At 42.6% G+C, this 13,923-nt stretch overlaps 1 pseudogene; it reads left to right on the forward strand.

Annotated features, from left to right (window-relative positions):
* The first annotated feature begins 12,406 nt into the window (after nt 1-12,406).
* LOC127770787 (uncharacterized) lies at nt 12,407-13,012 on the forward strand (annotated as a pseudogene).
* The last annotated feature ends 911 nt before the right edge of the window (nt 13,013-13,923 follow it).

Raw genomic sequence — 13,923 nt, forward strand, 5'->3', positions numbered from 1 at the left:
TCCTTTGCTTACATTTTTTTCTTTGCACGAACAAATGGCAAATCACGATGACGAACAAATCCATACTAAAGATATTTTTAGGATTGGTTGGTTTTACCAAACGGTACTAAAGATGCATTCATGGTTAGTTAAAAAAAACATCTCTATTCAAGATAGATGTGTAGAGTAGAACTCAAAATCTCCCGCCTTAGCTCAATGTGGTGAGGCATCGGCTGTTGACGCCTTGAGGGTCAGGTTGTTTCCTTTGTCCTTATCCGGATGGGCTTTTACTTGGTTTTCTTATTTGCCATATAATTCAATCAACAGTTGGGCCGATTTGGAAAAACAATTTCATAGTTACTTCTATAGTGGGGTTCATGAGATGAAATTGTCTGATTTAACAGCAATTAGATAGAGGCATGATGAACCTATGCAAGATTATATTCAGAGATTCAGAGAGATGAGGAATAGGTGCTACAGTTTGAGTTTGACTGATGCCCAGTTAGCCGATTTGGCTTTCCAGGGTCTGATAGCCCCAATCAAAGAGAAATTCTCATCCCAGGAGTTTGATAGTCTATCACATCTTGCACAGAAGGTAACCCTACATGAACAAAGGTTTGCAAAAGGCAAGAAGAACTTCAAGAAGATCAATCATGTCTATCCTTACATATATGGATCCGATGATGATGATGATGATGATTCTAAAGTGGCAGCAGCCGAGTGGGTCAGAAGCAAGAAGGTTATACCATGCCTGTGGGTAAAGAATTCTGGAAAAGAAGAGAGGTATGACTTTGACATTACCAAGGCTTATAAGATTTTTGATCTGTTACTTCGGGAGAAGCAGATTCAACTTCTTGCCAGTCATACAAGGCGGGAGATTTTGAGTTCTACATATTTTTTTTACTTGATATGCATCTTTAATTCTTTCAATCGGTACTAAAAATCGAGATCTTTATTCTCGATTTGCTGATCACGGTTGCTATAACCAGGATTAATGTGGATTTTCAATCGGTATTAAAGATGATTTCTCTACTAGTAGGGATTGAGAGTGCCATAAGCACGTGTGGAGAAGAAATGGGGAGGAGGTAGTATTGAACCAAGGGCATCTTGTCGGGGCAAGCACCCTCCTCGGCGGATGAAACCTCCTCCAGCTCGCTAATGGGGAGCAGCTCTGAGGCTCAGAGGATTCAACGGGTCTCATCATTGTGGAATCATCCACGAATGCATACTGGGTTTTGGATATGGTCGAACGGAGAGGTGTGAGAGGGAGACGTAAGGATACACACTAGAGAGTGAATATCCCCTCATCCTAGCATCCACAAAGGCCATGAAACTTAGGTTCTGTCCCACCTCCGATGCAACTCCACCATCCCAACGCTAGCCCACTCTCAGTATATATATCTCTCTAAACGGAGTGGATGACCCCTCTCGTTCGCTTTAAATGTGGGAGGACACTTGCGACCAAGCCTAATTCGGTAGGTGGCGGCAGAAGGGCGAGCATGGATATGGTGGATTGGATTCAGTGTTGGGGCGCGGAGGAGGTGCCAAAGGCAGCAATGCAAGAACCAGCGGTGGTGGCTGGGAAGAGCGAGTGGTACAGTGGGGCAAGGATGTTGGCTTGGGAATTCACAGGACGCGGCCGCAGCCTGCAACAATGTGTGATTTTGGGGAATTTCGACGGATTGAGGCAGTCTGGGCGACGATTGCGATGTGATTGGTGGAGACTTGGCTGACCTACGTGATGTGAGAGCGGATGGATCGTGCATTATTTCACATTAATATTATAGGACAGAACACTGTAGTTCCATCGGGAGCCATTGGATTTGATGGTCGGACGGCAGAAAAACAACTAGAGTGTCATGTGTACTTTTTATTTTGTGGACATAACATTACAACTGCGGCTTTACCTTCCTTTTCTATATTACCTTTTGGTATATACTTTCCGGTTCTCTTGTCTTTGTTCTGTAGCTTCAAACACTCAGAGATACATGTCCATCTCTCTTGCATTATTTGCATGAGTTATACCTGTCTCTGTACTTTGATCTCCCATAGTAGCTACTTGAACTTTTTGTCTCTTGATTTGTTGTTTGTGTTCTCCTGTTGCCTGCCCCGAACATTCAAGCCTTCTGCTTGTGAATTTGAACCTTCAGAAGGTACCATCTTCTTCCTCTATTCTTTGGCATGCAAAGCATCATAAACTTCTTTCAAAGTTAGGTTATCACGACTATAAAGAATAGTATCTCTGAAATTTGTACATGAGCTAGGCAACGAACACAATAGAATAAGGCCTAAATCCTCTTCATCATACTTTACCTCTGTAGGTTCAAGGTCAGCAACAATTTTTTTGAAAGTGGAGAGATGGTCCTTCACAGATTCATCATCTTGCAACTTGTGCAAAAATAACTTTTACTTTAGGTGCATCTTACTGGTCATGCATATCTGTTCCAGCTTCAAGCACAACCTAGCGGTTGTCTTCTTCTTAAGCACCTCCTGCAAAATATTGTTAGATAGATAAAGATAATATATGACATAGCCTTACGATCCCTTTTCTTCTTGTCGTCGGACTAATCCTGTGTCCTCTTATCAAATCCACATAGCGTATCATCAAGGTCTTGCTGTGTAAGAACGGCTCGCATCATCACTTGCGAAAGTGGGAATCTTCGTGTCTCGGTCTAGAAACGGTAGATCATATTTCAAACTCGCCATGGGAATTAATCTTGAATTTGCTAGTAAGAAATTAGGGTACATCTAGCAAAAATGTGAAACCCGGTACACTTCTCATGTGCACTTAGCGTAGATCTGTAATCTTCCTGGTACACAATCTTGGGCTACCTTTTGCAATTTCTTCCGGAAAAAAAAATCAGCCAAGGCAAGCACGGTTGATTTCTTTTCCACCTCGGGAACTGTGCGCGATTAGATGATTTGCCTCTGCTTTTTCCTTCTCCCGCGCGGCTTCTGTGCTGCTGCGCCGCGCGGCACTACTGCTTGCTTTTCCTGCCGGGGCGTGCGCTTGTGATGGCTTGCTGCTGCCCGCGCGGGCGGCAGGGAGGACGCCGATACTGTGCCGAACAGATCGATGACGACGATGAACAGGAAACCCGCGACGACAGCAGCGTGGTAATAATAGATCGGATCTCCAGGACTCTGATACCACTAGTTAAAAAATAGATGTATAACGGAGACATAAATTTTACGTGAAAAACTCTTGCGGGATAAAACCACGGGCGTCGACCGGCAATGCTCACTATAGAGGAGTTGATTACAAACATAGGAAAATAACAATAGGAACGCCAACTCTTCACGTACGGTTTACAACAGTATATATAAGAGATAATAGGAAGACACACCTAATAGGAAAACTATCAGAAAACTAATCCGAATATCTTGTGGGCCCAAAATTCGAATAACATATTTGACACCAACGGGGATCACATATTCAACGGGTCTCAGCATTGTGGAATTATCCACGAATGCATACTCGGTTTAAGATATGATAAAACGGAGAGGGGTGAGGGGGAGACGTAATGATACACACCAAACAATGAATGCCCCCGTCCATCATAGCATCCACAAAGGCCGTGAAACTTAGGTTCTGTCCTAGCACCGATGCAACTGTAGCATCCCAACACCAGCCTACTCTCAGTATATCTCTCCAAACGGAGTGGACAACCCTTCTCGCTCACTTTAAACGTGGTAGGACACTTGCGACCTCACCTTCGGTAGGTGGTGGCGGAAGGGCGAGCATAGATGTGGTGGATTGGATTCAGCGTTGGGGCGCCAAAGGTAGCAATGCAAGAATCAACGGCAGTGGCTGGGAAGAGTGAGTGGTACATTGGGGCAGGGATGATGGCCTTGGAGTTCACAGCACGCAGCCGCAGCCGCAGCCCTGCAGCAGGGTGTGATTTCAGGGAATTTCGACGGATTGGGGTAGTCTGGGCGAAGATTGCGACGTGATTGGGGGAGACTTGGCTGATCTACTTGATGTGAGAGCGGATGAGTTACCTTGGGAGCCGTTGGATTTGATGGTAAGATGGCAGAAAAACGACTAGGGTATTCCGTGTACGTTTTATACGTTTTATTATGTGGATATAATATCTTTTTATATTAGTGTAGATCAAATGAGAGTGGTCGGATGTAGTTAAAGATTGAATTCTTTTATTGTATTTGGTTTTGTAACGTTCTCTTTATAATAAAATTCATTTGATAGCGGTGGCCTCCCCTGGCTAATTCCGCTCACACACGTACGCGCGTAGCCAAACAAAGACTTGCAGTACGTATAGAATTTCTAGCTAGCATGCGAACACCACTACTGTGGGCGTGATGCTACCAATCCTATACATGTACACTACCGAAAATTAACAACCCTGGCCTCGTGGTCTCGTGGATTCAAAATTAATAGACATGTTCAATTTGCTATATGCTACACAATAAACAATAATTGCATAGTACATCTACTGCGCATGAACCACAAATAACTGTACCATTAATTATGTACACTATCTCCTGCATAGTAGCATTATATCATTGCTGAAGGAATAGCAATGGAAAAGTTATGGAGCACTAATATCTATATAAATTTATAAATGCAAAGCTGTATATATGTATATGCTCTGGAATTGTCTCAATGACAGAGTAGCACCAATATATTTATTTATTGTAAATTAAAGTCCTCGATTGGAATAGAATTGTGATACTATCGGCATGTTCAGATTGTAGAAAAAAAAAAACCTTGCCGCCAAAATTTTGGCGGGATTTGTATGTATTGACCAAAATTAAGCAACAAACTAAATATAGATATTTTTTTGGTAACTTTGCTAAAAAAAATGGTATGGTTGAAAATGCATGAAAGTGAACATGCCCTATATAGCACAATCTTAGCATTACATTATTTTCATATTCATGGCATTTTATTCAACATGCAAAATAACAACTTTCACACGATTATCTATATCCATATTATGCATGTCCTGTTTTCATCTAGCTGTTGTTGGCGTACATTATAGCAGCCGGAATATGTGTTTTCACCAGGTATGAGCTGAAGTTGATGCAGTTAGGATCAAAATTAAATTTGGATGCATCATTTTGGTCCATAGCCGTTGCCTTCCACAGCTTCCTCAAGTTGGTGTCATCAAAGCTTCATTGAAATGAATATGTAAAGGGAAAAGAACAGAGCATGCAGTTACCGCTTCGGAACTGTAGCCGTTTGGGCAGAAGAGATCGTCCAGTCAGTGGGCCGTATAAGGACCCTCCGGTTCGTCACAAAGTGCAGAATGTCGTGTGCTCCCGGAATGTCCACAAGGTGTCTGATCGTTCCGCAGAAGGATGGCCAGTCATGAACCTACAGAGAGTCTGTTTTGTACCGGTGTAATCCTTCATAGGGAGCCAGTAACGGATCTTGGATTTAAAATAAAGATGGTCCAATCCAAATTTTTCAAAGTACAGTAAATCTAACCATGCTAATATAACAAAATAAAATTTTAAGCAAAGTAAATCTAGCAATGTTAATATAACGATAGCGTTGCCGTACTTAGGCCGCAACAAGAATGGCTTTAAAGGTCAACACTACAAAGATAGCCTTGCGGCCAGAGCGGCCATAACCAATCGACCGAATTTTCTTATCTCGCGCGGTTCCTGGCTTCCTGTCATACTACAGTTTCATGTGTCAGCCTGACGTGATTACTGTTTACTAGCCACCATAGTCAACCTGTACGTTGTATGAGCTATTGCAATTGATATAGAAATTATTAAATTTTAATCGTATGATAATATAATGGATATTATAAAACAGTCCAAACACATAAGGTTTCCGGTCGTTTTTTTTATTTTCCCCTTTTTTTGTTAGTTCCGTTTTTTCTTTTGCGTGCTGGTTTTCTTTTACGCGTTTTTCTCGCACCCAGAAGGGACCTTTTTTTCACATGCGGAAGGTTTCAAGTGCAAACAGAGTCAGATACAATTACATGCCTCAGAAATTACATATAGTGCAAAGATTGCGCACCATCACATCAATCAAGCCTGGTCAAACATCAGGAATTAGATGCCCCAGGAATTACAGTCCGAATTAGATGCTCCAGGAATACATAATGCCATCAAGTGAATCAAGCCCAAAAAATAAGTAAAGTAGGATGCAAACATAAAGAATAACATATATGGCCCAGGAATTACGTACTAAGTCCAAAGATAGGAAATACATGGACGAGTAGGAAATAAAAAACTGAAAGCACAGACAAGACTCATATATGCAACCAAAATTTGGTTGAGTCTGATCAGGACTTGTATCCTTTAGAAAAGTATGTGTTGTGTCTAATTAGGACTAGTATCTATCCAACGGTATAAATATATACTCCCAAGATCGTTGTATGCTATCTCTCGATTAATACATCTATCGGTACATCGCTACTCTCTTTTCCGAGGTTTTAACACTGGCGGAACTTGCCACCTGACATGGGGCTGCCTCGCTTTGATCTCCGGTGAAGGTGTAAGTCCATAGTTTCGCTGGTCCTGTTAATTGTATCGGCTATATTAGTGTTGTTCAAGGCTGCATCGTTTTGATCACTTGGATTGCTTTGTTTTGGTTGGTACATTTTCCTACCTGATATTTCAATTCTATCGTTAATTGCATTATTTTTAGAGATGCATCAGTTCAGTTGGGATTGTCTCGGTTAGGTCCGACCTTTTGTCTTAGTCGATATATCTTTACAATTATAGTGTTGTTTTAAATATATTTTTATATCCATCACATTAGTATAGATCTATCGGCTTATCTAGCCTATTTGATCAGATGTAATCTAGAACTGTCTCGGTTAGGTCCGATCTTTAATATTACTGCTAATAATATAAGTATTGCAAACTTTACAGATTTGTGCAGCATTTTATCATAATGCTAGTCAATAAGTTATCTTTACATCGGACTTCTAGCCGATGTATGCTTTAACCATCAATGTATATTTAATATTAATATATTATGTATCAACATTGGCTAATTGGTTCATTGGACTTCTAATTCAGCATATTGTCATCAGCTGATTGGATTGTTTTTTCAAATTCTTCCATTGTCTTTATCTAAGTGTCAGCATCTATATCGGATATATAGTATACATCGGCTTCTTGGGCGATTGTCTCCTTGATCATCAATTTATTTATCTTGTTAATTGCAGGATCAAACTAACTGTCACACCCAAAATATCATGATATGTACTACAGCTAAGAAAATCAATCAGGCATTCGTGTGTAACAATGAAATTTCACCTCAATAATAATGGATTTCGCATGTGGCTTGGCGGCCCGCATGCATCCTCCGCAAAAATCAACATTTTTTCATGCGAGCAGCACAACAGCATGTGAAGAAAGGATTTTTACATGCACTCACCTAAGCTAACTGCACGCGAAAAAAATTTGGCAAAAGAAAATAAAAATACAAACAACATGTTTCGCCGAAACCTGATTCTCCCAAAACCCTAGCTCATCATCGTCATTGTAGTAGCCGCCGCCACCACCATGGCCACTCGCACCCGTCGGCTGACCCAACGGCCATGGCCGCTCGCTCCCACTGCCGCAATTCCCAATGCTGGGGGGTGGCGCTTGGGGGGGGGAGGGTAGTTGATCCACCCCGAGCCTGCCGGATCTGCTCGCCGGTGTCATTCCCAAAGAGGGTGGGGACACCGGTGATCCTCCTGAGGGTGGGGATGCCAGATCCGCACGTCGGCATCGCTCTTGACGGTGGGGCTGTTGGATCTGCTGTGTAGTAGAGGAAGGAGGAGGAGGGGTTAGTGAAGGACACGTGCCGGGGCCGCCCGCTGCTGAGCCACCATCTCCGTGCACCAGTGCCCAAGGCTGCCATCTCCACTGGGAGTGGAGGAATGAGGAGGAAGGGAAAGGGGATGTGGTGAAGAAAATGTCTACATGGAAAAATTGATTTTCGCTTGTCGCATGCGGACCTGTTAATAGGCTCATGAGCAAAAATTCATTTTCGCATACGGTTCTTGAACCGTTCTCGGGGAAACGATTAGTAGTGTCCTTCTGCAATCTAAAGGGTTTCTTTTTACCGAAAAATAGATTATGTCATAGTGGAAAGGAAAAAAAGGTATTGGCTGTTATCGTACTACAAAATAGGCATGTTATAAATATATAGGTGAGGGAAAAGATATGAGGAAAAAAATAACAAAGATTATAGGTAGGAGTTGGCTCTTCTATTAAACTTTTTTTAACATACGTAGGATAGGTGAAAAAGGATTGAATGCACTTTCAAATAGGCCAACAACATGAAACATAGATTAGATTATACAATCTACCTTGAAAATAATTATCTTCTTCTTATCAACAGTCAAATATTTCTGATTAATGTGAAATCTCGTATATGAAGTTTCCACAGTATATGTAGAAATAATTCGTACCATTTTGTAGACACCTTCGAGTCTCAATTTAGTATTTCTTTTAACTTAATTCAAAATGTCCGACTTAACATTTAAGTAACTTGTAATTATTTTGGATTTTGAATCATAGAATTTCCATGATTTAATAATTCTAATACAAATAAATATTGTTGATCCACTCTATTTGCCTAGCAGATGATCTCTGATTACATTGTAATATGTGTCGGAGATCACTCTCCTACAACGGGGAAGAAAGAATTCGAACCTCCCCTTGGAAGATTCGGCTAGGGGGTGAGTAGAGTTCAAGTTCCTGTTGTGTGAAAATACAAATAAAGAGAAACACAAGAACGTTTACAGGTTCAGGTCGCACGTTTGGATGTGATTTCGACTATCTGGATGCAAGAGGTTTACAATGCTGGTTAGAGTTCTTTGGTTGTTCCCAGGTTCCCAAAGTACAAATCCTTTACTAAGTGGCATGACCCCTCCTTTCATAGTCTAAGGGGGCTTTTACAATAACATAATCACACCTAAAACATCTATACTATGTCTTGGCATTGTCTCCCTTGTAGAGTCAAAATAGAGAACGGGCCATTTAATTGCCGCTTATTGGCCGGTCTTACCGACGTGTAGGGCTGGTCTGACCAGTGGCATGTGGCCAATGAGACTGGTAGAGTCCGAATCCGAGACGATTTTCATCGGGTATCACTTTTCCTTGCTTGAGATGGTATTTTTCGAGTTTCCATTGTTTATACCCCAAGTAAAACGTAGAGGAGAATATGTAGAAGGCAAGACCAAGCCCATTATAAGGCCAAGGCCGGTTTGATTCTAAAATTAACCGGTCCCTATAATTTATTGAATCGTTCTTTTATCTCTACTTCTAAGCCATGTTTTCTACTTTACCCTAATTTAGTCCATCTTTATCAATTGGCATCGTAAATAGTCCACCATCGCTACGAGAATGTGATATCTATTTGTAGGTTTATCTAGTAAACCTTCCATTTGCCCACGATACGGGTAGTTATCCTCGTATCTACCTAGATCGGTCTAGATGTTGATTTTGATCTATAATTTGGCTCCATAGCTGGTTTAGCTTTTTTCTACAAAATTCATCTTGATTAAGCTTTTGCAAGATCTGGGTGGTTGGCGATTACATATCATTTGAAAAGTCAAAAGAGTTGCCATCACGATTTTTGACGACTCCACTAGGGAATGTCAAAATTTCGGCTACTCCGGCCGAAATCGATCTATGATCATCAAACCGCCGGTACCGGGTATACTTTCACCCTAAATCAATCGGTTTGTCGGTGGCGTTACTAAGACATCAGGAAATTAAGTTATTACGCCGGCCACTATTGTTGTTCGATTTTTGTCTACACCACAGTCGGCGCACGCCATTATCAGTGTTGAGGCCGAGCGGTTTAGGGTGTGTTTAGTTCACGCAAAAATTGGAAGTTTAGTTGAAATTGGAACGATGTGATGGAAAAGTTGGAAGTTTATGTGTGTAGGAAAATTTTGATGTGATGGAAAAATTAGAAGTTTGAAAAAAAAGTTGGTAACTAAACCAGCCCTTGATTAATTTTAGAAGGACAGGCAGCACACGCTTTCCTCTTCTCCTGTCTTCCTGCGTACGGCCAGAGCAAGAAACGCAATCGGATTTGATCGATCAAACCTAGTACTGCACACACGCAATCGGATTTCATACTGTGTCGGCTGTTACTGTGAAACATCAATTCTCCAAATTTTGCTACCTGTACACAGGAGATCGGCACCAAGGCTACTGATCTCTTGAATTTGGAAGAATTTTGCTAAATACACACATCAAATAAACCAAAATTACGGCTATGAGCTATATGGCCGAAATTAATCAACTAAATTCTTTATCAACCATGACAAGCAAGGATCGACTACGCGTTGGTGCTGCCATCTCTGCGTGCCGGCGCCCAATGCTGCCATCTCCACTAGGAAGTGGATGAATGAGGAGGAAGGGAAAGCGGTGGTGGAGAAGAAAATGTCCGGATGAAAAAATGGATTTTCACATATCGCATGTGGACCTGTTAACACACCGGCCTATGAAAATTCATTTTCGTATGCAGTTCTTGAACTGTCCTCGGGGAAACGATTTTCGCATGCGGGGTTCTTGTTCAGCAAAATTGATTCTCTTGTAGTGGAAGGGAAAAACATATTGGCTATTTCATACCACAAAATGGACACATCAATATATAGGTGAGGAGCTCTTCTATTATAAACTTTCTTTGACATACGTAGGATAGGTGAAAAAGGATTGAATGCACTTTCAAATAGGCCCACGACATGAAACATAGATATTAGATTATCAAACTTCCTTGAAAATAATTATCTTCTTCTGATCAACTGTCAAATATTTCTGATTAATGTGAAATCTCATGTAGGAAGTTTCCACACCATCGGTAGAAATAATTCATACCATTTTAAAAGTTTGACTCTCAATTCAAAACGTCTGACTTAACATTTATGTAATTTATAATTATTTTGGATTTTGAATCATAGAATTTCCATGATTTAATAATTGTAAGACAAATAAATGTTGTTGATCCACTCTATTCGCATAGTACTAGATGATATCTGATTACTTTGTACTAGGTGTTGGAGATCACTCTCCTCCAATGGGAAAGAGAGAACCTCCCCTCAGAAGATTCGCTGGGGGTGAGTAGAGATCAAGTTCCTATTGTGTGAAAATACAAATAAAAAGAAACACAAGAACGTATACAGGTTCAAGCCGCTCGGATGTGATTTTGACTATCTGGATACAAGAGGTTTATAATGCCGGTTAGAGTTCTTTGGTTGTTCCCAGGATCGCAAAGTCCAAATCCTTTACTAAGTGGCATGACCCCTTCTTTCATAGTTCAAGGGGGTTTTTACAATAGTGTAATCACATTGGAAACATTTATGCTACACCTTGTCCTTGTCTACTATTTACACTCAAATTTGACACCAAGAGTTAAAATAGATAAATATTGCCAAAATTTGGAAGGCGCAGGATTTTCTTCACGGGTCCAGTCTGACCGCCACCTATGGGCCGGTCATACCGAAGGGCCGGTCTGACTGGTGGCATGTAGCCGGGTACACTAGCAGAGTCCGAATCCAAGCTGATTTCTATCAGGTTTCCTTGGTTGGGAAGGTATTTTTCGAGTTTCCAATTGGTTTCTACCCCGAGTTGGACATGGAGGACTTGTTGAAGGCAAGACCAACCCCTTTATAAGGGCCAAAGCCAGTTCGATTCTAAAAAAGACCACAGTCCCTATAATTTATCGAATCGCTCTTCTATCTTTACTTTTCAGCATGTTTTCTTTTACTTAGTTTAGTCCATCTTAGTCGAGTTGCGCCATATATCATCCACCATCGCTACACCATGCGATATCCCTTTGTAGGTTTGTCCACGAGACGGGTAGTTATCCTTATATCGACCTAAAATGCCCTAGATGCTGATTTTGATCTTTAAATCAGCTCCGCAGCCTGTTTAGCTTTTTTTTTTTTTACAAAACTCATCTTAATTTAGCTTTGGCTATATCAGAGTGGTTGGCGACTCCATTTCACCGTAAATTTCTGATCGTGATTGTCTTCTTACCAAAAGAATTCTCGACACGATTATGGACATCTCCATTACGGATCGTCAACTACTACACAAATACTCATTGGTGCCGGTTCCAAAGGTCTCATAGGTCATCGGCTGCCGCCTCGCATTCTACCACCCCACTGGCCGCCACCTCGCCGGGCGCCACCTTGCTGGCTGCCACCTCACCTTCTGTCACCCCACCAATCACCAGAATCTGAGAAAACAAAATCCAAATCAAACCAAAAAAGGGGTGAAGAGGTAGAGGAGGAGAAGGAGAAGGGGGAGAGGAGACGTATCGCCATCTGCCGTCCACCGCGCCCTGCAGTGGGGAGGCCACCCGCCGCCCGCTTGCTGCTGCTGCACCACCACGATGGTGTCCACCCCGCCATGGGAGGCTGCTCGCCACACTAGAGGACGCCCCAACCAACTCGCTGGAATTTGATTGCTTGTTGTTGGCAGGGGAGCCATGGGGGAGCCAGCTTCCTCGCCGCCGGTGGCCGTGCTACCCATTGTCTTCGTCGACGGCAACCAGACCATCGACCTCGGCACTATCACCGTCCAGCCCTCCCTTGGAGTCTGCAAGCTGCAGGCCGTCGTCACCGACTAGGTGGGCCTCGTGCTGCAACAGATCTTGTCCTCGCTCGCGCGCACCCGCCGAGCGCGCCACTCCCCCCTCGAGGAGGGACCCGACCTCGCTGCTGCCGTCGTACGCGAGGGCTCCCGGCTGCTAGGTCCTCGCCATTGTCCACCACTCCCGCCGCGAGAAGAAGGCGGTGGCTACGGCTGCGGCAGCGGGGACCGCGCCCGCCGCGCTGGTGCAGGAGAGGACCATCCTGAAGCGTCTCCCTCGACAGATCTGGCCTCCCTAGCCTCAAACCCCTCGCCGGAGGTCGTGATGTTCAGGGTCTCATACTACAAGGCACAGCTCCAGGAGATGCAGCGGCAGCGCGCGTGGTACCTCATGCACACGGCAGTGGCCGATCCCGTACTTCTCGCTGATGCCAGATCAATTATCAAATTATGCGAGGGGCGGCCTCATATGCGAGGGATGGATAAGGCCAAGGAGGCGTGAGGAGGAGATCATAAGGCTGAGGAGGCTGGTTCTTCAAAAAACTGGTAACTATAGTAACTTAAATGTGCCAGTTCTTTATTTTTCATCGTGTAGATGTGACAAAAGGTTCATACGTGTCGGTTTTAAATGAACCCATACCAATAAGGCCGGTCCCTATGAGGATTTTTTTTAGCAGTGATCAAAATTTTGGCTACTCTGGCTAAAATCAATCTATTCATGAAACCGCCGGTGCTGGGTATACTTTCTCCCTAAATCAATCAGGTTGGCGGCGACGTTATTCGGAGATCAGGAAATTAATTTATTACGCCGTCTACTTCTATTTTCGTCTACACCACAGTCGCCGCCGCCATTATCTGTGTTTAGGCGCCGATCGTTTTGATTAATTTTAGAAAGACAGGCAGCACACGCTTTCCTCTTCTCCTGTCTTGCTGCGTTACGTCCAGAGCAAGAAAAGCAATCGGATTTGTTCGATCAAAGCTAGTACTGCACACACGCAATCGGATTTCATATTGTATCGGCTGTTACTGTGAAACATCCTTTTCCAAATTTTGCTACCTGTACACAGGAGATCGACCACCAAGGCTATTGATCTCCTGAATTTTGTAGAATTTTGCTAAATACACACGTCAAATAAACCAAAGGTTTCAGACAATAGTTTAAGTGCTAGCTGATCATGCGGGTTGAGCCAATGTGAATTATGGTTGTATTAATGTATGGCTGCATTGCTGAAGGGCAAGAAGAAAAATAAATCTCTGAAAAGTTCTCTTAAGTAAGAAACTATTTGAACATCAAATTCAAACGATAGGACGACAACTAGTATTGGAATATGTATTTTGGAAAATACACCAAAACAATCCAAAACATTGTTTAGTCAAAAGAAACCCAAAACATCAAAATCGAGAAAAACAGGC

This window comes from Oryza glaberrima, chromosome 4 (assembly GCF_000147395.1).
Source record: "Oryza glaberrima chromosome 4, OglaRS2, whole genome shotgun sequence".
Classification (NCBI taxonomy): domain Eukaryota; kingdom Viridiplantae; phylum Streptophyta; class Magnoliopsida; order Poales; family Poaceae; genus Oryza; species Oryza glaberrima.